At 47.2% G+C, this 23,934-nt stretch overlaps 1 long non-coding RNA gene across 3 annotated transcripts; it reads right to left on the reverse strand.

Annotated features, from left to right (window-relative positions):
* Positions 1–838: 838 nt before the first annotated feature.
* On the reverse strand, positions 839–22,425 carry LOC143827728 (uncharacterized). 3 transcript variants are annotated; one of them, XR_013227393.1, is made up of 4 exons: positions 22,161–22,425; positions 11,771–12,022; positions 8,930–9,182; positions 839–2,750 (listed from the first exon to the last, which is right to left on the reverse strand). It is a non-coding gene; the product is annotated as an uncharacterized LOC143827728 (long non-coding RNA). The 3 variants fall into 3 exon arrangements; XR_013227392.1 differs by having other exon boundaries at positions 21,926–22,425; XR_013227394.1 differs by lacking the exon at positions 22,161–22,425 and adding an exon at positions 14,798–14,889.
* Between the last annotated feature and the right edge of the window lie 1,509 nt (positions 22,426–23,934).

Consider the following 23,934-nt stretch of genomic DNA (forward strand, 5'->3'; position numbering starts at 1 on the left):
GTATTGCCTGCTCAGATGTGCAGTGGCTCTTCAGGGACTCAGGGACTTTCAAATCACCTCCTACCTAATCCTTTTAACTGGGGATCCCAGGGATTGAACTGGGGTTCTTCTGCATGCTAAGCAGAGGTTCTGCCCCTGAGCGACAGCCCCTCCTTTTTTCCCCCATTGCAGAGAAAAGCAGGGTATTGGTACAGTAAATAAACAGATTGCTTTCACCCCTGGCACGAATATTTCAAAAAGGTAACGAATACTATAACTCTAAAAAAAGATTTGAGTCCCATAGCACATCGGAGACCAATACAATTTTCAGGGTAAGCAGAAGAAGAAGAGCTGATTTTTTTTTGTACCCATTTCTGACTATCCAGCTTGCAACCACCTTTCTCTTCCTCTCCTCACAACGGACACCCTGGGAGGTAGGCAGGGCTGAGAGAGCTCTGAGAGAACTATGACTGGCCCAAGCTGGCTGCATGTGGATGAGGAGTGGGGGAATCAAACCCAGGCTCTCCAGTTAGAGGGCTGTCACTCTTAACCACGACACCAAGCGGGCTCTGAAGCTTTTGAGAGTCAAAACTCCCTTTGTCAGATAAAATCAAAGCTTCCACAAGGGCTTCTTCTTCAGATCTGGAGAGAAAGTAAACCACTCTTGAAAACTTATAACCCCCCAAAAATTTGGCATTCTTTAAGGCAGGAGTAGTCAACCTGTGGTCCTCCAGAAGTTCGTGGACTACAATTCCCATGAGCCCCTGCCAGCATTTGCTGGCAGGGGCTCATGGGACTTGTAGTCCATGAACTTCTGGAGGACCACAGGTTGACTACCCCTGCTTTAAGGTACTCCTGGACTTGAATCTAGCTGACCACTGAAATAATATCTCTAATCGATATTCGTCCACAAATAGATGCCTCTCATATAATCCACAGCACTAGAGTTGTGAAATACCTGGATATTTGGAGTGGGGGGAGTCTGAGGAAGGTGGCATTTGGGGAAGGGAAATACCATGCCCACAGAACCCACCTTCCAAAGTAGGGGGATCTGACCTCTGTGGTTTGATGACCCATTATAAAAGTGAGAGATCGCTAAGCCCCAACTCTTTCCACATCTCATCTAGCGTTTCCGGAATTGGAGCGCAGCCGAAGAGATTGGACAAGGCCTTCGGTACCTTTCCCCTGAGTCCGGCCATCCGTTCGGTTCAATGGATTCTAGGTCAAAACCTGAAATGCTTTCTCGCTGTCAGATAGATTTCTTCTTTTTGCTCTGTGCACAATAATGTTTTGTGTGTGGCTTTTTCAAAAGGGGGAACAACTCAAGCCAGGGTGGGAGGGCAGTCGGCAGAGTTAACACCGGACAAGGAGGACACAAAATTTAGGACAAAAATCGGCAGCATGAGAACAAATTCAGATAGGGGAATTCCTCACTGGGAAACTACAAGTCAAGTTCTGATGGGGAAAAAAATAAATTGCTGTAAGGAAGGAGTTGGAAAACACCAGGTTGGGCGGTGCAGAATTCAGATTGAATCCTGAGGAAGAAAAATATTGTGCGGAAATTGTTGTATTCTTCAGTTACTTTAAGAATGCCAGTGCTCTTGTGCAGAAATTGATTCCATGCGTGTGTATGTGTGTGTGTGTGTGTCATATACACACACACTCAATGCATTTGCTTAGGAATTCTGAGCATTGCCCATTTGTTTCCAAATATATATAATTGTCCCCTACACCCCAAAGCCATTTATATGTTAGACACCCTCTAAGTGAGGGGGGGGGGGTGTCACTATCTGGCATTTTGTAAATTAGGTTGCCTGATAACCCACCTTTTTAGTATGTTTAAGTGAAGCAAAACAAAGGAATGGATTCTCCTTCTGTGAAGGATTTAACATGAGCCAATTTGCCAGAAAGGGGGGGGGGACAGGAAAATGCCCCCCCCCTTATGAAAAAGAAGCACAGCTTTGGAAAGAAGGCCTAAGTTAAGATATATTTCTTAAATTCGCATTAATTATAGATTTGCTTGTTCTTTGCAAAGACAGATGCATCTGGGCTGGGGGTCAGGGAACTGGGGGCGTGGGGGGGGGTTCCATGTATAAATTGTCTTCCAAGGACTCCCGTGAAATTTCCATAGCCTTCTCCGTATGACAGTGATGTGTGAAAATTGACATGAAGGTCTGAAAATTGGGACGGAAGGAGCCCAAGCATAAAATAACTTCAATTTTGTGCTCTCTTTACCTCTCCGAGGAATAGCGCAGTGAACTGACCAACACAAGACAAACAAGTGGAGGCAAGAGAGGAAGAGAGAGAGAGAAAAGAGAGGGGGCAGGGAGAGGGAGAGAGAACCTTCTTGAGAAGGATAGGAGTTATTAAAGGGAAAACATACTCCTCACTCACAGAGAGAAAGGATGATCAATGGATTTAGTCACCGAGAAATTCAAGCAGAAAATTGCTGCTGTTTTTTATCTGAGAGGCAGAAAGTTTAACCGAAGAAGAATTCTCTTTCGGGTTTCATGGAAGCAAAAAGAGAGAGGGGGGGGGGAAACCTGAAGAAAAGCCTTATTTTCTCCCTCAGAAAAACAAAACTAAAAAATCTCTTACAGACGGAGGAGGAGGAGGTGTATAAGTTTGGGAGAACCATTTCTATCCTTTGGTAGCCTTGCTGAGTTAACCAAACGTTATGACTGTTCCGGAGTTCACAGAAGTCTTGCAGCTGAATCCTCGGCCAATTTGTTTGCAGAGTTAGCAGTTTCACTTTGGGAAATCCGTGGTCACTGGGGAGAGAAGAATGGGAAGAGTGAGGTTTGGGAAGCCCATTAAAGTGGCTACGTTCTCCAAGGGAATTACCTCTGTCATCAGATGCATTTTGATTCTCATGCACATGGATTCCCAAATGAGACAGTGTGGTGTAGTGGTTTATGTGCCTGACGAAGATGTGAATGCCCTGGGTCCCAATCTCGGAGGTTTGCTGGGTTGCCTTGGGTCAGTCACACACTCTCAACCTAAACTCCCTCACAGGGGTGTTGTGAGGCTAAAACAGAGGAGAGGCATCTCTGCTACATCTCAGACGCACAAGCAAGCAAACCATTCAGCGAGTAAACCAGCCTTCCAGATGGCTGCCTTTCCATCCTGAAAGAGCGCTGGAGGCTTGCACACTTTCAGCCTAAGCTACCCCCAGAGCAGTTGTGAGAAGAAACAGAGAAGAAACAAATGCTGAAAGCTGTTTGGGGTCCCGTCGAGGAGAAAAAAGTCAATCGTAAATAAATGAACGCATCTCTCGATCTCCTTCTGTCCCACGGGAAATGCAACCGCGTCCATCGGCGGACTCCACATTCCTGCCCACCCCCCTGAAATTAAAATGGCTATAACCAGATTACCTAACACGTTTTGCTCTGGGAGCCAGTCGGTAAAGGCTTCTGCCGCGCAAATTATTCAAGGAGCCACTCTGGGGATGTTTTCTGCGGCGCAAATTATTCTCGCTTCCCACAGATGGCGAAGGGCCTTGGCGGAGTGTGATTGGCAGGGGGAGAGTGAGAGAAACTCTGGTACCAATTCTTGACGTGAAAACCAGTGAAATCCACAATGGCATCCCTATTTTTAGCTGAGGTATATCGGGAGGGGTGACGTACTGTTTGTTGCGAGGAAAGGAAGAAGCAGGCTTATGCACACCCCACGCATGTTGACATCTACATCAGCAGCACTATCTGAAGCAGAAGATCCTTCTTTTGAAGCTCATAGCCATCCATGGATTTCAAAGCAGCATTATGAAGAGGAATTGTCTTAGATCAGGGATTTGGGGGATGCTGGGGTTCTACAAGCACACCTCAGGGGTTCCTTGGCCTTTCCCAGAAGTTTGGATGGCCCCTGACACCATTAGACATCACTGGAGACCACTTTCCCTGTTCCCCTACAGGCCTCATCTCGTTCTCCAAAATGTCCACCTTAAGTTATCTTCTGTCACACACCGAAGATCCCGGCACTGTAGAAGCAGCAGCTACTTAAGCAATATTTTTTTTAAAAAATCTATCGTATGAGACTATATTCAGCACAGATAGGCTCGGTCCTTATGGATAATTTTCAGATTATCTCCTCCGATGTCCTGATTGATTCCACAAGAGGCTTCCTGGTTTGGTAAGCACATTTCCTCCCTGCTTGCCTCCAGAACAGCGGTTGAGCCCGTGAATGACTGCGGACAACAGCGCTTCTCCCCTCTTTCCTGACACAGTCATTTCTCTTCTGAATGAAAAGCATTTCATTCGTTAAGCCGACTGGTGCTCAGCTCTCCCTGCATACAGAAACCCTGACAACAATGGCGCACACGGGCACTGCACAGGGGAACCCTGGTCTATTCTTTCACCAGAGCACCAATCCTGTCAACTGATGCTTCCAAGCCTGCTATAAGACGCTCTTTTCTTCCTCGTATTTAACTTTGTGACATGCCAGGCTACCGATCGTCAACAGGAGGACGATCTGTTGACGTGCCGCGGGTCTAATTTGTTAGGTAGCGAACGATGTAATGGTGAAAAATGGATCCAGAGTTCTCTCTTCCTCGAGGGTCTCTCGGCACCAGGACGGATGGCTGCACATAGCGTCAGCCGCAGGAACAAATGTACAAGAGAGAACGGATGGGTGTTTACCTTGCTGCACCTGTTGGCCGAGTGCAGTCTGGAAATAAGCAGAGGAGCATACATTCCCCGGGTCGATGGCTCGTAGAAAATTGGTCCGGGTGAGCGGAATCCAAGCAGGAGGCTGGTTGCTGCCCCTCCGACATCTATCGGGGTTACGTGGCCTCCATTTTGCTTGCTTCCTTCCTAATCGCAGCAGACAGTCCACCAGTGGGGGGGAAAGAAGACTTTAAAACAAAGACAAGATTTGTGGCTAGCCTGTTTCCTGAGCAGAAAAACCTTCTTCAGACAGATTTGCATAATTTGCAGAAAACCAGGAGGGTGGAAACGGGGAAACCATTCTACCAGGTTGGGGTGTGGTGCGGGATGGAGAAGGCACCTGAAGCTGTTGTGTTTGCCCGTTTGTGGGTTGGTGCATGCAGAACTGCACGAGTGGATTCCATGCCAGCTTCAGAAAATGTGGCATTGGCATGCTGAAACCCACATTCCCCCAACGCCCCATGGCATGCCTCAAGAGATAGCCAGCATGGTGTACTGATTTAAGAGCAGTAGCCTCTTCTCTGGAGAACCCCACTCCTCCTTCACATGCAGCCGGCTGGGTGACCTTGTGCCAGTCACAGTTCCCTCAGAGCTCTCTCAGTCCCCCCTACCTCACAGATAGTGTATTGTGGTGAGATGTAGGGAAGGCGATTGTAAGATGCTTTGGACCTCCTTTCAGTAGGGTATAAAAACCAACTCTTCTTCTTTGACCAAATATTTCGTATTGAGGTTCTTCCAGGCATCATTCTTGCTTCCTCATTTGCACTTTCTGTTTAGCTGCCTTTTTACCGGAGTAGAGAGAGAAGAAAGGAGCTCTTCCCTTTTACGGCATTCCCAGACCACTCCTTTCTCCTTGGGCTAGATCCAATTCATTGTTCAAGTCCATCACCCCTTCCCCGCCAATCTGCCTCCATTCTTGGCCATTTCCTATTTTGTTCATTCCGCGTTGTCAATTGGGCATCACGCAGGGCTCTTCTGTTCCCTTTGTTGCGGTGGCACTCGCTCCTTTTAATCTCAGCCCAAGGTGAGACAAACAGGCTGACAGCGATGATGAAGCTTTCGGGATGCTCGAAAGTAAACCGCTGGCCGAGGTCAGCCGGGGCACGAGCCAATAAAGTGCCCGGCGGAAGTCAGAGACGGAGGAACAAAGCGATTGATAATGATTTGAAGTAGCCGGGTCAAACGAGGGCCGGGTGCTAGGAAAAAGATTGACCTCAAAAACTTAGCGGAAGTTTATCTAACCTGCCCGGCATCAGAAATGGCTTGTCTCTCACCTGGACTACCGCTAGAAGTTTGGCATTTGTTGCTATTTGCACATATTCCAAGGTAAGTTTGTACCTGCCCTGTGTCTTGTGATGCCAAGGCCAAGACCTGTCCAAATGTATGTCCCGTGCATTTTGGTTTAGAGACTCTTGGGGTATGCAGCAGGGACTTTTCAGTGGTGGCAATGTGAAATCTGACCCCCTAGGGCAGTGGTTCTCATCCTTTTTGCATTGAGAACCCTCTAAAAAATTCTTCAGGCTTCGAGCAACCCCAGAAGTGAAGTCAGCAGGCAACCCCTCCTTTTCACCCCTTCAAAATCCATTATTGGCCATTTTGGGAAGGGGGACAGGCCGATATAACCATCTATGGTCATATTACCTGATTTTTAAAAATATATATATTTAACAAAAATTAACTCCCACACAACCAGCAAAACCCTTCTGGAGCCATGAAGACACCCCAGGGTTTCCTAAAACCCCTGTGGAGAAAGCTTTAATTTATGGATCAGCCAACCAATTGGCCAGTTGGAGATTATAAATAACAAGAAAATCTGCGAGTGCTCAATTATTTGTGCGTTGGAGACATTGTGGGCACTTTTATACACACTAAACAATGCCATTGCGGTCCACTTCGGTGACTGTTTGAAAGTAGGGTTTGTCATTCCGCACCAGGAAATCCGGGTGCAAAAAATTCATAGAAAGTGGATCAAAAGTACGTTATTTAGCATGTGGGAAAGCACCTTGTTTCATGCTTGCACAGTTCACAGCCTAAGGGAAGGTGCTGTTGACTCCGGAATCACTTCCCTGCACATTCCATTTCACCTATTTCACAGGTGCAAAAACTACTGGTAGGCAGAAGGAAAGTCTACCAGCACGGCTTTTACACAGCCGTGAAGATTTCCAACAGCCGTTGGGGTCAGACGGGGGCGAGGCGAGAGGATCCGAGGCTGTGCTCACGAGCGGGTGTTGAACGCGGCACCTTCATCTGCTGAACATGTCTGCCTCAAAGTTTGTAGCTTGCCCTAGGTGTGCAATCGCAGCCTGGTCTCATGGGAAACATCTGGATCATTCCTGGGCTTGGATTAAATGTAGAAAATGTGAGTGGGAAGCTTTTGACACGTCAACTAAATCCATTGATACAAATGAGAGACACGGAATTTTCGCTGTTCAAGATTCAGGTCCTCTTGTCATAGGGTCTAATGAATCCCTCCATTTTGCTGGCATGGGCGAGGAATCATTTTGCTCGTCAGAATGCCAAAACCTAACTCCCCAATGATGCCAGCCCACCCAAAGTAGCCAAGGGACCTTACAAGGCCACGCAACTCTTTGGAACGTGGCACGATGCCAGCAGCTTGCTTGTCAGAGGCGGCTCCCGTTCTTGCCCTAAACGAGAGCCGAGTCGGACCCTCGAAAAAAGGGAGCAAGGCAGCTTTAATAACTGGGAGGGGGGAGGAGGAATGAAAGAAGAAGGGGGGGAAAAGAAAGAAAGGTGTCTCCGTTGTCTCAGTAGCTGATCAACAAAGGAGCAGTCGCACGCCGTAACCTCTCTGCGCTGCAGTCTGGAACATGACATATGTCAGGCTATGATAAATGGTGCGGAGTGTGTGCAATTTCAAGCGCAATGCCCTTGAGATGCGCAGGACCCCAATCGCAAATGTTATTGTTAAATTAAACCTTAAAGGAAGAATTGGAAAGAGGAGGGCTGGCATAGATATATAAAGAAATTCGGGGGAGGGGGAGGGGGGAGAGAGGGAAGACAAAAAGCTAAGGCGGAAAGTAAATGTTGCTGAAGACTTAAAAAAAAAAAAAAAACGCAAAGAAATCTCATAATTAAAGAGACCATCCCCAAAGCTCCTGAAGAATTCAGATCCTGGCTTGGACGAACCGAAAATTTGCCACATTTTGGAACTGCGCCGAAATTTCACCTCAAGCACAATCAAAGGGAATTTCGAGCTTTCTTGTCAGGCAGAATTTCAAATTTCAAAACAGAAGCCTCCAGGATGCCAGCAAATGTTCTCAGGTGACTGTGCCAGGGATTCCTGGGAAATTGCCAGATTTTGCCTGAAGGGATGTTCGAGACAATTTGGGGGGTATCTCTCTAGGCAAAATATTGGAAGGATATCCAGGGAAGCAAAAGAATTGCCATTGTGAAGGCAATCTTCATTGAGAGAGGTCAATCTGTCTCTACACCATGATGGAATCTGGCCAACAAAGTTTTATTTGACTCAATAAAACCTTGAGGGGTGAAGAGGTAAACACACAAAGCCACCTTGCTCCGCCATGGTCAATCTTGTCCGCTGTGACTGGCAGGGTATTTTCTGTAGTCTCAGGTAATGTTGTTTTGCATCTCCTCTCACCTCTTTGTTTTGACTAAAAATACTGAGGTGAACCTTGTTCACCCTGTGAAATTTCAGACCGGGGGGCCAATGCCTCTCTCTCAAGATTTGGGGATTCCTTCCCCCAGTCACCAAAACCACAACTGCCCTTTCAATATTCGTTTAACTTCTCATGAAATCTTCGTCCATCCTTGGCATGAGCAATGGGCACCGTCCGTTTTGCTTGAGGTGAAATTTTGGAGGCAACTCAAAGCATGCCTCTTTCTCGTAGGACTGCGAGGACTCAGAGGCTCAGAGGACTCAGAGGCTCAGAGGACTCAGAGGCTCAGAGGACTCAGAGGCTTCCCTGGTGCCTGGGGTGTCAAGCCGGCCCTGCCTGGAGATAGCAAAATCAGAAAGGCAGAACTGGGGAAAAGTAAGCATGTTATTCTTTGTCTTGCTCATACATTACGGGAGTAGCACATTGATCTAATGATGCTAAACCACACTTATTCCCATAATGTATTATTTTCTTTTCCAAAGTGAAAAGAAAATGAAATTTTAGTTTCTTTCTCCCGAGATGCTACAATATGGAGATAACCATGCAGTGCAGCCTCTTCTTTGTGAAGGGGGGGGGACTGTCTAAAAAATTGGATTAGAGATGCATTTATTCCTACTTATCGTAGTTAGAACCGGTTTCTGATTCACTTACCGCATCAAAGCCAGCGGGGGCAGAATCCTGTGGATATCAGCAGAATAATATGAGCAGGGAGCGGCAGAAAGAACTGGGGAAGTCGCCCAATGAGGCTCGGATGGGAAAAGTCTTCTCTGATTAGCCCTAAAGCTTCTTATGGCAAGGGGAAACGGCGTTCCATCAATGGCGAGTCATTTCATGAAGCCTGATGCTTCGGACTCAGTGCGCAGCCAGACAACTTAATGCAATAATCTTTGGGTTACAAGGAGATCTGTAAGGAAGACATTACAATTGCATTAGAATTATAAAGTCAATTCTCGCTGGCATCAGCTTGTGACTGTGTGTCTTGTGGAGCATGGTGCCATGGATCACAGGGAATCTGTTAAAAGAGACAGAATGGCCCACCCATCAACTCTGTACCTATGGCGGCATGGGATTTGGTTTTTTCATAGGAAAATGAATTCTGTTTAGATTTTGTTTCCTACCTAAGCTCTTAGGTAATGATGGATAGACAAGTCGGTTGGACACAGACCCCATATGGAGCCTCCATATGCAGGAGTAGTATACCTTATTTACATAGTTAGTTACTTGATTGACAGCCTGCCTTTCTCTCTGGTCCTGCTGATGGACCAGGCAGTCTGTCAATACCTTCAGGACAAAAAAAAAAAAAGCTTCCCCCCCCCAACTCAGTGAATCACTGATTTATGGAATTCACTGGGAGAAGATACAGTGGTTGTATTTCATCTCAGAAAGCTTTGTAAGGAGGAGGTCCTTCCTGCTTGGACGATCGACCTATCAAAGTTTGTTCGACATGCTAGCTAGATGGAATCTCCAGGTTTCAATGCAGATGGTGTGTGTCTTCTGCTCCCCTCTGCTCAGCTGGTTTTGGTGAAGAGTAGACAGCAAGGGTTAAAATGTTTCAGAGCCATTCAACCCCCTGCATTTAGCTCTTGGTAGACTACCACAAGCCACTATCAGATTTGTGGAAGTTCGTGGCAGCCCTTTGGTTTGCGACCAGTTCACGAACCATAAACCAGGAAAAATTCGAGCCAGTTCATGCCCATACCTAGATATTGCCAAGGGCAATTGAGAAGATGATCCATTTAAATGTCTAAACAAAGTGGGCGAGAGCAGGTTGGCTATGGAATCCCCAAATTTACTCCAAAGGCAGGCAATTTTCAGCCCCACCATACACAACAAGCCATTTCAGCTCCTCTTGTTGTTGCCATTCTCGTTTTCACCCTACACCCCCGCCACGTTCTCTCCTGGATCCTATTCCCGTTGTCTCTTTTTTTTAATTATTTGGATTTTCTGTACAATATTGGCCTTTTGGAAATCAGGAAGGGAGGGCAGTCTCTCTCCTGCCAACGTTCTCCTCCTAGTCTGGGAATCTCTATTGTCTTTGCCTCGGTAATAAATGATAATAATTAAAGGGAAATACACAATAATTAGTCACACTAGGGTTACCCATCTGGCATACCTGCATCACATCGCTGTGCCTTTGAAAACGATGACAAGCACCATATTGCAAAGTGTCCCACTAATGGATGTGGATGGAGAACAGGGAAGCAAAGTAGTTATCGTCGCCCCCACCAAAATGGGAACAAGAGCATCATGCATTCCCCCACCCTCCCCATCAATGGCAAAGGATAATCGGGGTTTTATATCACCCAGTGACAGATGGGTTTCTAATCAGTCATGATGAGACTCCGAGGAAGTGCAGAATCCGGTTGACCTTGCCGGGGTACCTGGTGCTTTGTTCTCCAAAATTATCAGCATAATACTTAGCATTTGCACAAGCGCTTCGGGGCATTTGGAACTCTTGGCGAACAGGGTGATTGTTACAATGTCCCTGCAATGTAGGCCAATTATTCTCCCCATAATATCAATTTGGGCTTAAATAAATACATTGCATTACAGGTGAGAGAAGTGTGCACATTTAGAACGAGGCTTTCACCCCAGTGAGGACCTCAAATGGCATATGTCATTCTGTCCTCCTGTGTTACAAAGTTTGGGTCCAGGGGCACCTTTAAGACAGACACGGTTTTATTCAAGGTCTAAAACTTTTGCCCCATACTCAAACTTTGTTCTGCTGCTTTAGACCGACATGGTGAATTGCCTGCATTTTATCCTCACAACAACCCTGTGGGGTGAGCTTAGCTAAGAGAGAGTGACTGACCCAATATCATTCAGCAAGTAACCTTCCATGGCAGATTACTAATTTGAACTTGGGTCCCCCAAATCATTGTCCAACCACTGTGCACCACTGGCTGACATAACTGAGGACATCTCGTTCATTCGTTAGGGACATGAGATTTTATCTGCCAAGCTTCCAAATTCCGGCTCTTAACTTGTGGCTGATTGATTTACCCATTTCCCTCTCCCTGAGACATCTTGAGAATTGTAGTGGTGTTAGAGGAGTCAGAGACATCTATTTTCAAATAGTCTCCTCCAGTTTCCTGATTGGCTCGCTTGGAGACTTCCTGCTCCTTTGAGCACACTTCCTGCCTCTTTCCCTTGAGAATGTTGGTCAGAACTCTCTCTCTTCTCTGTCTCTCAAAATTGGTCTCTCTTCTCAATAAAACTATATTTATTTAAGCAACTGGTGCTGTAATCCTTTGCATATTTAAACTCAAGTCAAAAGAAGTTGGGGGACAGAAGCCGGAGAGTTGGGGGGCATAATTTGGAGAGGCAGAATCCAGTCTGTCAATCATCAGCTGGGCTCGCGACGAAGCAGGTCATCTTGTTTCCAAATGTACTAAAACCTTAAAGGTTAAAAGTACTTTGAACAGGACTTCACACACTGGAAGCCAATACGCATTGATCTTCCCCAAGGGTTATGGACTCACACCTGCTTACCTCTTTCAAAAGGCAGAGATCTGATCATGGGCCCACCTGATGTCCAAGAATGCTGAAAAAGCGGATTCATTTTCCAAGTTCTAAGCCTGACCTATGAATTACTTTTTGCATTATTGACACTTCTTGGCCAAGAGGACAGATTCTTGCAGTCTTCTTCCAAACCCAGTTCAGTCGGGCTTATTTGTTTCTCTCTTCCAACACAAGGTCCCCCGCGAGGACTTCTCATGGGCCTTCTCAACACTGTTTGGAGTTCTGCAGAGACCACAATTAAAGGGCATGTTTGTGCAGAGCAAGAAGGGTTATTTAATCTTCCCAGCAACTGTTACAGAAAGGCTGCAGTGATCAGCATCCCAGTCCACATGTACTCACCTGCACACATATATATTGTGCAATGTGAGAAAGCCAGTGCCCCTGCTCTCCATTTGTCACCTAGTCAGATGCAGAGAAAATTAACCTGGACTTTAAGGTCCAGTCAAGGAAGCGCTGAGTCAAAAAATGGGAGAAAGCTAGGCTCTTGTTTTAGCCATTCATAGAATCATAGAGTTTGAAGGGACCACCTGGGTCATCTAGTCCAACCCACTGGACAATGCAGGACACTCACATCCCTATCGCTCATCCACTGTCACCTGCCACCCCCTTGAACTTTCACACAATCAGCCTTTCCAGCAGATGGCTCTCCAGCCTCTGCCTAAAAATCTCCAAAGATGGAGAACCCACCACCTCCCGAGGAAGCCTGTTCCACTGAGGAACCACTCTGACTGTCAGGAACTTCTTCCGGAGGTTTAGACGGAATTTCTTTTTGTGAATTTCATTCACAAATAGGAGGAGTCTCCTAGGACACCTATGGTCATGCCGCTGATGTCATTCTTGTAGGGTTGCCAGGCTCCAGATGGTAATAAACTAGAAGTCAGGGATTTACCTTTAATCGGCTAATGGACATTAGCAAATGGTAACATATAAGATAAAATAATTCATATGTAAGGATTTTTTTTTTGTGTGTGGGGGGGGGGGGAACCTTCCCTGGGTCATAGAGCAGGCTATGTGCAGCTTGGAAAAGCACCTCTGATGCTGCTTTTTTACCTTCTACAATTCTTTTAACAGATTCATTATTCTAATCCAGTTATTTTTCATTATAGAATGAGTTCATTTGTGGGTGAATTCTTCTAAGTGATAGCGCTATTTATCCCCTTGAGGAACTTGTTAACTATTATTACGTCTGTTAGGTAAGAACAGTACTTATGTAATTTACTATTTTAAAATTCAAAATGATAAATTGGAATGTCTTGAGACCTTGAGTTATTACATTGTTTCACCTCAATTATTTAGGTCCACTTGTGAAACCGGGGACTGTGGCATCCTCCTTTGGACGCCAGTTGGAACTCACCTGTTGAACTGTTGCCTGAATTAATTTTTGCATCACACTTGTATTGTCGTATTGTTATACACTCATTTACAATATTGTTTGGCTCTTATGATTGCCTATGCTGATACTTTATATATGGCTATTTTTGCACTTTTGGAAGCATTATCTTTAAACCGCTCTGCGGCACTCCACGGATTAAGTAAGGGCTGTCTGGGAGGAGTTAGGGCGGGCCCTGTCTGGAATAAAAACTTTATCCATCCAGGGTCAAGCAGCCACTGGGGAGCCACGCAAAGCGCAGCTCTCCATTGGTGGCTTGGCCCGGCCTCACCTGGCCAGCTGGGGACTCACCTCGCAGATCACATTGGCAGCCCGCGGGGTAAGTCCTCCGGAACTGGCACTCCCCCATCTTCAGAAAGGAGCAGGGACGCCGCCTCGAAGACGCAGCGTCCCTGCTCCTTTCCCACCCCGGGGACCCTAGCCATTGCCTGGTGCGCTACATCTGTCACCGCCTTCTCCTGGCATGCTCCCCAAGTGGGAGGTGCTTTGCACCTCCCAATCTGCCCCCCTCCCACTTCGCCCACATGCCAGCCGCCGCCATTACCTCACGCACCGCTGAGCCCGTCACTCGCTACCTGCCTGCGCTCCAAGGACGGCCCCGCACCTGCGGCCATGGCGGCCACGCTGCCTGATGCTGCGCCCAACTACCTCATGCCTCGCCTCCAGCACGCACCGCTGGGAGCGCCCCGTGCTGACACATGCCGCCGCCAGGCACGCTCACTTTGCCATTGCCGCCGCCCGCACCCACCCCAGCACGCACGCCAGCCCATGCTCCGGCAAAAGCCTACCGGTGCGGCGGCCACACCCCGCACCACCCACCCAGAGCACGAACCTCCCACGGACGCCTTCCACCTCCTGCCACCGGAGCGGCCCGCCACACTGCCGCCACCACCGCACACTCCAGGATCAACCCGGCAGCTGTCTCCTGCCCTCCAGGCCACCCGCCGCCAGTCCCTTCCTCAGCTCCAGGTAGGCCGCCCAGCGCCGGCCACTATAGACCAGTCACGCCGCCTCAATGGTGGTCCCGCGCCCCAGACACCCCTTTAGCGCCCAACTCCCCAGCCCGGCTAGCGCCTACTGTATTTGCCCTACAGCGGGCTTACTTTCTAGTTTACTATAATTTCAGAGTGACAATTACATCATTCCCTTTTTTCTGGTATTTTCCATTTACTGTGAACCCCAGTATTTGGGTTTTTTTGCAGCCCCTAGATGGGGTCCGGAGATGTTTCAGATTTACCACTGAAGTCCAGCCTATCAAGATCAGTTAACCTGGAAAAACAGAAAAATCAGCATCTAAAGTGTATTGAAAGTGCATTATCCAATGGGGACAGTGCTGGTCTTAAAGGCGTCACTGGACTTCAATCAAGAGACAGAAAAGGAATGACACTAAACAAGAAAGAAGCTGTTCTATCTAGTCGTCTTCTTGATGCCCTCCAATGTCATACCCAAGACATTGCCTTCTTCAACATCCCCCGCTTCATTTTGGGCCTCCACTTAATTGGACAACAACATCAAAAACAGGGAGGGGGAATTGGTGTTGTGTGATGTCACTTCCAGTTGTCATATGTGTTAGAATGCAATCAGCAGGTTATTTGGAACAGGCCTACCTTGTAGGGTTGGTTGTCACAAACTGCAGCATCCTCTTTGTGTGCTCTGCAAGGACATCTGGTGGGTGCAGAACAGGGCTGCAGAAGATGAGTCATCAAAGCTTTTGTTTCAGAAGGGAACGCCCATTTCCTCTTGGAGCAGTAAGAGATGCAAGAGCTTTGTTCTCATTGAGTAGCGGTCACACTCTGCCCCTTCGACTGTGTGTATGTTCTCCATATTTGTAGCAACATGTGAGAACTGTTTTTTGTAAGCTTGCTTAAGCTTGTAAGCCCTGTCCTGGCAAAGGCTGCCAGATCAGTGAACATGATATGTTTGCACAGCAAGTAAACTTTATTTCTTTAGCCTCTCATAATGTTCCAGTGTTTCGTTGAAGCTTTGCCTACAGGATTTAAGGTAATGCATTTACTGCACTCTCTCAAAATACGTTAATATTGGAACCTTATGCAGTGGGGAAAGGGCAAACCCTCTTTTTGTACTGTTTTGTTCCTCCAACAACAACACGGGGTAACGGAGAGAACAACAACATGTGGGCCATTTCTAGCTGCAGCCTGAATAGGAACAATGCGGGAACAGGGGCTCAATAAAAACTGGAGGTGACATCATGCCGAATTCTAGGACTGCTGTGCTGTTGTGGGAGATGCAGCAAGCCCTGCTGCCAGGTATGCAACGGAAAGGGATGCTGTGGCATCTCATGGTTCCAGTTTGCAAAATCTCCCCATTTGATATTCCTGGGAGTTGCCAGCTAAGATTTTGCAGGCCTTGGATTGGACCCTTCCAGCTGTGTCCTGATTGGTTCAATGGCAGACTTCCTGCTCCTTAGAACACACTTCCTTCTGCTTTCCCCCCAAAGAACATTTAGTCAGTTAGACAGTTAGGACTTCTCTTTCTCCTCTTACTCTTAACATTCACTTCTCTTCTCAGTAGAATGATTGTGCTCTTTTAAACAGCTTTGGCTCCGCCCCTTTGCATATTTAGACTCTGCCAACAGAAAAGTCTCCCATTGACTACTCTGGTGAGAAACTTAAAGGTGTCCGGCCAGTTCCTTCCTTGACTGCTCCCCAGTCAAACTGTTCAGGGACTGGTCTTCCGTTGACATGAGGGCCTGACTTCCACCCTCCTTCCGCCAGACTGGCGGAAGAAATGAAAACAGTGTTTCCGCCCCTCATGAGGGGAGCTGCCAGGGCCTGACTGTTGAAAAAATACCCTTCCGGCATTGCTCCTGCCTCCCATCTTGTGCGCAATATAATCCTGGATCAAACTTTCCAGCAATACAAAATGGCGTCAGAAGTGAAGTGGAAAGTTAAAATCACCCATTGCGGCTTCCGGATCAAAATGCAGGGGGGGGGGCATTCGTCCCAAGAGGACAGCCTAGCAACAGATAACACAAACCACTCCTTGGGAAGAAAGTTCTGTTGTAGTGGTACCTTACTTCAAAGATTCGCGCTGTCAAGGTTGCCATGGCGATGAAGGTCTAACCTCTTACTTTTTCCTCTTCTAGGAGCTAAAGAAGATAAAAAAGGAGGGAGGGAGGGAGGGAGAGAAAAAGGAAGGAAGGAAGGAAGGAAGGAAGGAAGGAAGGAAGGAAGGAAGGAAGGAAGGAAGGAAAGAAGGAAGGAGGGAGGGAGGGAGGGAGGGAGGGAGGGAGGGAGGGAGGGAGGGAGGGAGGGATAGCCACTCTTGTGCAAGGGGGGGGGGAGATAAGATTTGAGAATAAGGATGCCAGCCTCCAGCTGGGACCTGGGAATCCCCCAGAAAAAAATTGTAGTCCTTTGGCATCTGGAGAGCTACAGTTTGACTACCCCATATTTAGAATAACCCTGTGCTTCAGCAACAGAAATCCAATCAACCAAGTATTGAGTGAGAAGTTCAGTTTTGTTTGAAGTGTCCCGTGATCTCTAAAATTTTGGCAAGGGGGGAGACAAATGTGATTGCTGCAGTGTCCACCCCCCCCCCTTTGAAATATGCTTTTCTTTATTTATGGCAAAACTGTAAAGCGCAGAGATGCAAACAATGTAATTGAGCGAACTCATCTACAGCTGACCTTTGGAAGCAGAACAAGCAGAGCTGAATCTCCCCCCCCCCAAAAAAAAAGTAATGGTTATATCTTTGAATTCACAATTTGCACAGAAAAACAAGATGTTCTTCAGTGGCCCGGGTGAAAGAATTTAATCTCCTTTGCTAACTTCCCATGTTGATGTCTTATTCTCTCCCCTCCTATCCCTTCCAACTTTAGCAAGGCCTCTGAAAAACTGTTCATCCGTTTCTTAAATTCTTCAGGAAATTTCAACAGATAACTCTGCCCCCCCCCACTCTTTCTCTTCTTCCCAACCCAACTAAAAGAACAGATGACAGAAACAATTGGATCCCTTACCAAGACCCTCCAGCCAAAAACCTTTCTGTCGTGTAACGTAACTGCCCTCTGCTGGAAATAATAAGCAATAGCTTTTTTTGGGGGGGGGGGAGTTGCAAGCCATGGTTTCGGAAAGAGGGGCCTCTTTCTAAATCTGCCGGGGTTGCGGCGTCTGTCATAACAGTGTCCTGTGGGTTAGCTATAATCGTTAGCAGCAAAACCGTGTTTTTTGACAGGAGAGACATCTCGCCCCTCGACAAGGCGCGTCCCCCCCGCTGCAGGCCGTCTTCAAAATATAACTCTCCCCACCCGCCCCTGCCGAGTCTATTTTTAACAGCGTTTAGCAAAGGAGAGCTATCACCAGCCGACGGAGGAATAGATAACTGGGAGCGTAATCAGTTTTATAGTGGCATTTGGATGCTGCAAGCAGCTATACGGTGCACGCAAGCGGCCCAATCAGCAGCTGCCCCTTTCTCGGAAATGCAACGACAGAAGGCATCCGCTGATTTTCCTTGGGAGGAGCTGACAGAATTATCCATAGCCGAGGTGGCAGAACAGCATGGATACAGGGCCTGCACTGGAAGAATGGCCAGGTGGAAAGCTCTACACCGAATTTCCCTTCGAGAGGAGTGCCCTGTTTAAATACAGTTGCTGTCTTCTGAGCAGGGCTTGGAGATTTCCTGGAATTAAAAGTGCTCTACATGATGAGGAGGGGATTCAAGCACTTTTCCTATGAAGAAAGGCTGAAGAGCCTGAGTTTGTTTCCTTCCTTCCTTCCTTCCTTCCTTCCTTCCTTCCTTCCTTCCTTCCTTCCTTCCTTCCTTCCTCCTTCCTTCCTTCCTTCCTTCCTTCCTTCCTTCCTTCCTTCCTTTCTTTCCTTCCTTCCTTTCCTTCCTTCCTTCCTTCCTCTCTATCTCTTTCCTCCCTCCCTCCCTCCCTCCCTCCCTCCATCCATCCATCCATCCATCCATGAACCTATCTATTTATTTATATAATGCTGCTCTCAGCCCAGCCGGCTCGTGGCGGCTTACATTAAAAATAAAACCAACATTAAAACCCTGATACAATTTATGGCGGCAACAATCAATATTCTGTTCTCCCCTGTGGACCCTTGACTGTTCTACTCACAGTCGTCATGTCCCACTAGATGACCCCAGGCGATGTTAGCCTAAGGGGGGGTACAGATCACAAAGCGAGGGAAGGACCCGATCTTACAACCCTGGTCTCCATCTCAGCCTCAACCGAACGCCTGGCGGAAGAGCTCCGTCTTACAGGCCCTGCAGAACCCAGAGAGTTCCCCCAGGGCCCTTAGCTCTTCCGGGGGCTCATTCCACCAGGTCGGGTGAAGAAAAGAGATGCTTGGAGGGGGGCGTGATAAAGCTGACTAGCCGGGAGGGCAGTAGGCAAATATTAAATAAATAAATGAAATCATGCACAGGGTGGAGAGAGTCAACCAAGAGAACCTTCTATCTCTCTCCCCAAATAACTAGAACGTGAAGCCATCCAGTGAAGCTGATGGGCAACAGGTTAAAGACAGACTGCTTTACATGGAGACTGATTAGACTTTCAGCAATAATGTAGACATGTATAGATATAGGTGTGAGTGTGGATGTAGCCGAGATAATGTGTAACATCCTTATGCTAATCTGAAAGGACAAAAATGAGGCACGCGTTATTAATGGGGGCCGAAGATATGTTAACAAGCTCACTCAGCTCCGAAAGCCCACAAACAATGGCCGCATTATTCGGCAACATTTATCATTTCGGTGTAATTTATGAAGCATTACATACGGCTGGCCCACAACAGCCGCTGACGTAATGGGCAATAAATCTGACGTGGCCAAATATCTGTCCAGTATTTGTCTCCTGATGGGAGAATGTGGACCATAAATTGAAGAAATAAATCATGGGGGAAAGAAAGAAAGAAAGAAAGAAAGAAAGAAAGAAAGAAAGAAAGAAAGAAAGAAAGAAAGAAAGAAAAAGAGGGAGGGAGGGAAGAGATAGAGAGGAAGGAAGGAAGGAAGGAAGGAAGGAAGGAAGGAAGGAAGGAAGGAAGGAAGGAAGGAAGGAAGGAAGGAAGGAAGGAAAGCCTTGCAAATGCAGTAGATGCTTGGAAGAATGGATTGTACCACTCTATGCTGCAAGCAGGTATTGCACATTTGAATGTTTGCCTCGTTCTGTGACTGTAAGAAGGTTACTCATGGCAGACACACCTGTAGCTTTCGTGTTGAATTCCGTAACCCCCTTTTCCATGTCAATCACACTTTTGTAATCCAGCTTCTTAGGTTTGCCAGACACCCACTGGGGCCTGAGAATCCCTTGATTTGCTGCCTCTTCCCCTGCTTCAGGGGTCTAAGAAATATGGAGGAGTTACCACATGTGGGGAGGGAACAACCAGGAATTAAACATGATGTCCAGAAGTGATGCAGGGATGTCAACAACAAGAGGGCGACGTTCAGACATATCAGCTGTTTCCCATGCATCTTAGTTTCCCTTTTGGAAACATGCGTGAGTTGTAAGCTGATTTTTGTCCTCATCTACATGCATTGCAATATGCTGTTAAGAATCGTGGCCTACCTTACAGGGCTGGAGGGAGGATTGTATCAAAATGTGTGCTAAGCTTCTGCAGCTGGTGAAACATGTCCTTTATTACCCAGGATTTCTTAGGTTCTTTTAATTTCTCATTATTTTAGTCTAGTAGTTTTAATAAGTTATACAGATTTTAATTGTCTACGCATCACACTGAAAGCTTTTGACGGAGGGAATGAGGTAGAAATTATTTTTGATTTTAAGGAAAATGGCTAAGGTAACGTGTGAAGTGCTTTGAACGCTGAATGCGCTAGATTATAAAGTGTATTAATTAGGATTATTAGTGATTATTAAAGATGGCATGTCTTTGAAAATGCTTGTCTGCATACTTATTTTATTTAGAAATTGTCTATGCTACCTCTCCTAAAGAGTGGAGGACTCTAATCTGAAGAACTTGGTTGGGTTCGCCACTCCTCCTTCACATGCAGTCAGTCAGATGACCCTGGGACAGTCATAGTTCTCTTGGAACAGTTCTAAGAGACTCCTTCTGGTAGTGAATACTGGAGTACAAAACAAACAAACACCTCTTCTTTCCAGATCTGCTCAGGGCAGCCAAAACCAGCCAAGACAATCGAGGCAGGGGGATGGAGAGTCAATTAAAAAAAACACAAGAATCAGATTGTCACAGATTTTGTAGAAACAATTTGATTCTGCTTGCACCACCACCACCATCCGTCTTTTATGGTTGGCCCCACATTCAGTCAGCTGCCCATCCCACATCTACTGGCACGCACATTGTGGTGGGACAAACAGACCTCACATCCGTAGTCATTTCCGTTTCAGGGAGCACACCAGTAGATGTGTTTCCACGTCAACAACAAATCACAAAGTTTATAAAGTCAATAAAACAAATTGGTGCTTTGATCCATACTAGTCATTTTGCAGGTGAATGCACTTATACCTATGAGAAGAAGATTTGCCCCTCCTTGTAGTAGCTCCAAATATCTCCAGAATTCTGTTCCCAGGGGTCACCTCTCCTTTGAAACAGAATTCCAGTGAGCATTTCCCTCTGCCATGGGAGGGGGAAGATGGGAAACTCTCATTTCATGAGCATAATACATTGTTCCTGTGGAAACATTTGTGTGGGCCCAAACTCAAACAAATCAATAAATAGATGGATACATTTAAAAAATCAATACAAATGAGTCAAAATCCTTCATTTAAAAGTTCATGTCAAGAAAAATGTTTGGGTCTGGTGCCTAAGGTGGCCAGACCCCTCTGTTGGAGGTGGAGGACCCCCCCTGAGCCCTGCCCCCCCAACTGCCAATCAGCTGGCCAGCAGGGAGAGTTACCAGAAGAAAAAAAACATAGGCAACATTACCAGTGTTGCACAGGAAGTGAAACCATGGTAGAAGCCATTTTTACCATAGAGTTTTTGCCCAGAAGTCAGTGACATGATGACATCACTTCCCATACAATGCTGGTGACGTATCATAGGCCTTCTTCTGTCTACTGGTTAGTCCCCCCACAAGCCAGCTCACCAGAGGCCATGGGGCAGCCCTGATGGTGGGGGACCACCACCCCCTACTGGTGGGTCCTGGCAACTTTAGGGACCAGGCCTAAATATTTCTATTTACCCAGGCATTTAAATGTTTTTTTTTTCCTTTTTGACCTGACTTGTTTTTATTGAGTTTTGTCAATCTATTTATTGATGTATTTAGGTTTGGGTCCACCCTAATGGTTGCCAGGAGAGACCTATTGGTGCTTAAAGAGGGAAGAGATTCCAAGGACAAGGTGCTGCCAGCAAAAAGGCTCTGTCTTTGGTCCCACCTTCCTCACCTTGGCAGGTAGGGGCACAGAGAGCAGACCTTATAAGGATTATTAGAAATGATGGCTCGGACAGTATGGGAAACCGTCTCTCAAATATCCGGTGGCCTCTCAAATATCCAGCCAAAAATATTTAGGGAATTTCCTTATATGGAATTTTTTATTTGGCCTTGTGCTCGCTACCACATTTCCCCTGATTATTGTATGGAACATTATTTCTATTGTTTTGGTCTGGATCCTTTGGTTGTATTGCCTTTAGTCCCCCTTCAGTGGTTAACAGCAGCGGACTCTAATCTGGAGAGGCAAGTTTGATTCCCTGTTCCTCCACATGCAGCCAGCAGGGCCACCCCAGGCCAGTCACAGTTCTCTCCGAGTTGTTCCCACAGAACAGCTCTCTTAGAGCTCTCTCAGCCCCACTTACCTCTCAGGGTATCAGTCATGGGGAGAGGAAAGCAAAGGTGTTTCTAAGCTGCATTGGGACTCCTTCAGGTAATGAAAGGCAGGTCACCTCTCTCTCCCTTTCCTCATCCTCTTCTTCTTTGTCTCCTTCTTCTATTTTCTCTAAAAGTTTCCTCCAAGCAGCAGCAACCTGCTGGAACGACAGGAGGGTGGATAAACAGAATCAAAGGCGTTTGAGCATCTCGTTAGGTGCCCACCTCAGCGCCGACGTGTCACTGCTTATACGGCTTGCCGCTCCTCCCAGACTCATCCCAGAGCCAGGCAAAGCAGACGGAGGGGTCCCCGGAGAGGGCTCGGAAACGAGCTCCGAAGAGACGGCCTTCGATTCCCCCAAGCCAGCCCAGGTTGCTGCCACGGAACTGATGCCTGAGTCTCCCAAAGAGAGCGCGAGAGCAGCCCCGGCAGCCAAGCAGCAGATGGTCAAAGGGCAAGAGCAGGGGAGAGGGAGGGCCCGGCTCTCGGCTGTCGGCACCGGAGCAAGACTCCTGAGCTGTGACAACTGCAAGTGGGGAAATCAATAAGATGAAAAGGTGATTTTCTTTCTCTCTCTTCCCCCCCCCCCTTCTCATGCCTGTGTCTTCTAAGGAATAACAGCCGGATCTCAGTGTCTGCAGGAGGCCATGGCGACCCTCCCAGTTTCTGCTGTAAACCAGATTTCCCAACTTCCAGGGGGGGGCTGAAGATCTTCTGGGATTGCCAGAGAGTTCCAGTTTACAGAAAACGGCTGCTTTGGAGGGTGAACTCGATGGTCTCATACCCTGCTGAGGTCCTTTCCCCCCCCAACCCTCCCCTCCCCCCCCAGGCTTCACATCCAAAGCTCCAAGAATTCCCCAAGTGAGGGTTTGTAACCCTATTCTAAACCCATGACTTTTGTGCGTTGGCAGTCCAGCCGTATATATATCTATATATCTAAGAGCCAGCGTGGAGTCATGATTAAATGGCTTCAAATCTGGGGGAGTGTGTTCACTTCCCCATTCCTGCTCAACGCGCAGCCAGCTGGGTGACATTGGGCCAGGCCCAGTTCTCTTAGAGCTGTTTTCACAGAGCAGTTCTCTCAGAGCTCTCTCAGCTTCTTATAGGGTGTCTGGAGTGGGGAGAGGAAGGGGAGGCAAAGGTAAACTGTGTTGAGACTCCTTAGGTAGTGAAACGCGGGGTAAACAAACCAACGCTGCTTCTTCTGTTTTGTCCGGTGCTCAGGCCTACTGGAGAATCAGTGTACCTCCAGATCTATAACACAAACCTGAGTAGACTCATCCCCAGATCCATGTAAACCCCACTGTATATTATTATTCACCTGACTCTTACAGAAGGCATCGGAAGAGATACGTAGTTAGCACAGTTAGAATAGGCACTCCCTGGGGATTTTCGGATCATCTCCTCCTGTGCCCTGATTGGCCCATTGGAGACTTCCTGCTCGTTGGAGCCCACTTCCTCCCTGCTTGCCCCCAGAGCAACAGACTGATCATATCTAGGCTGCGCCAATAGAAGTAGTCTCAGTTATGAGCCTAGTGGCCCTAAGTGCAACAAATCTGGCAACTGTCTTCTTTCCAGATACTACCTGGGGGTAGATGGGTTCTTCTCCAAACATTTGTTCATTGGCTTGTTTGCTCGTTCGCTCGTTCGCTCATTCGCTTGTTTGCTTGTTCCCTCGTTCGTTCGTTCGTTCGTTCGTTCGTCCGTCCATTCATTCATTCATTCATTCATTCATTCATTCATTCATTCATTCATTCATTCATTCATTCATTCATTCACTCTTGGATGACCCAAGCTAGCCCGCATCTTGTCAGGCCTTGGTAGCTAAACAGGGTCAGCCCTCCTTGGTGCTGGCACGAGAGACCACCAAGGATGCCCAGGGTGGCTATGCAGAGTAAGGCAATGGCCAGCCACCCATGAATACTTCTTCCCATGGAATTCCCATCCAAGATCTCCCAAACTCAGCTGCTAACCTTTTCTGCACACGCAAACTGAACA

This window comes from Paroedura picta, chromosome 18 (assembly GCF_049243985.1).
Source record: "Paroedura picta isolate Pp20150507F chromosome 18, Ppicta_v3.0, whole genome shotgun sequence".
Classification (NCBI taxonomy): Eukaryota; Metazoa; Chordata; class Lepidosauria; order Squamata; family Gekkonidae; genus Paroedura; species Paroedura picta.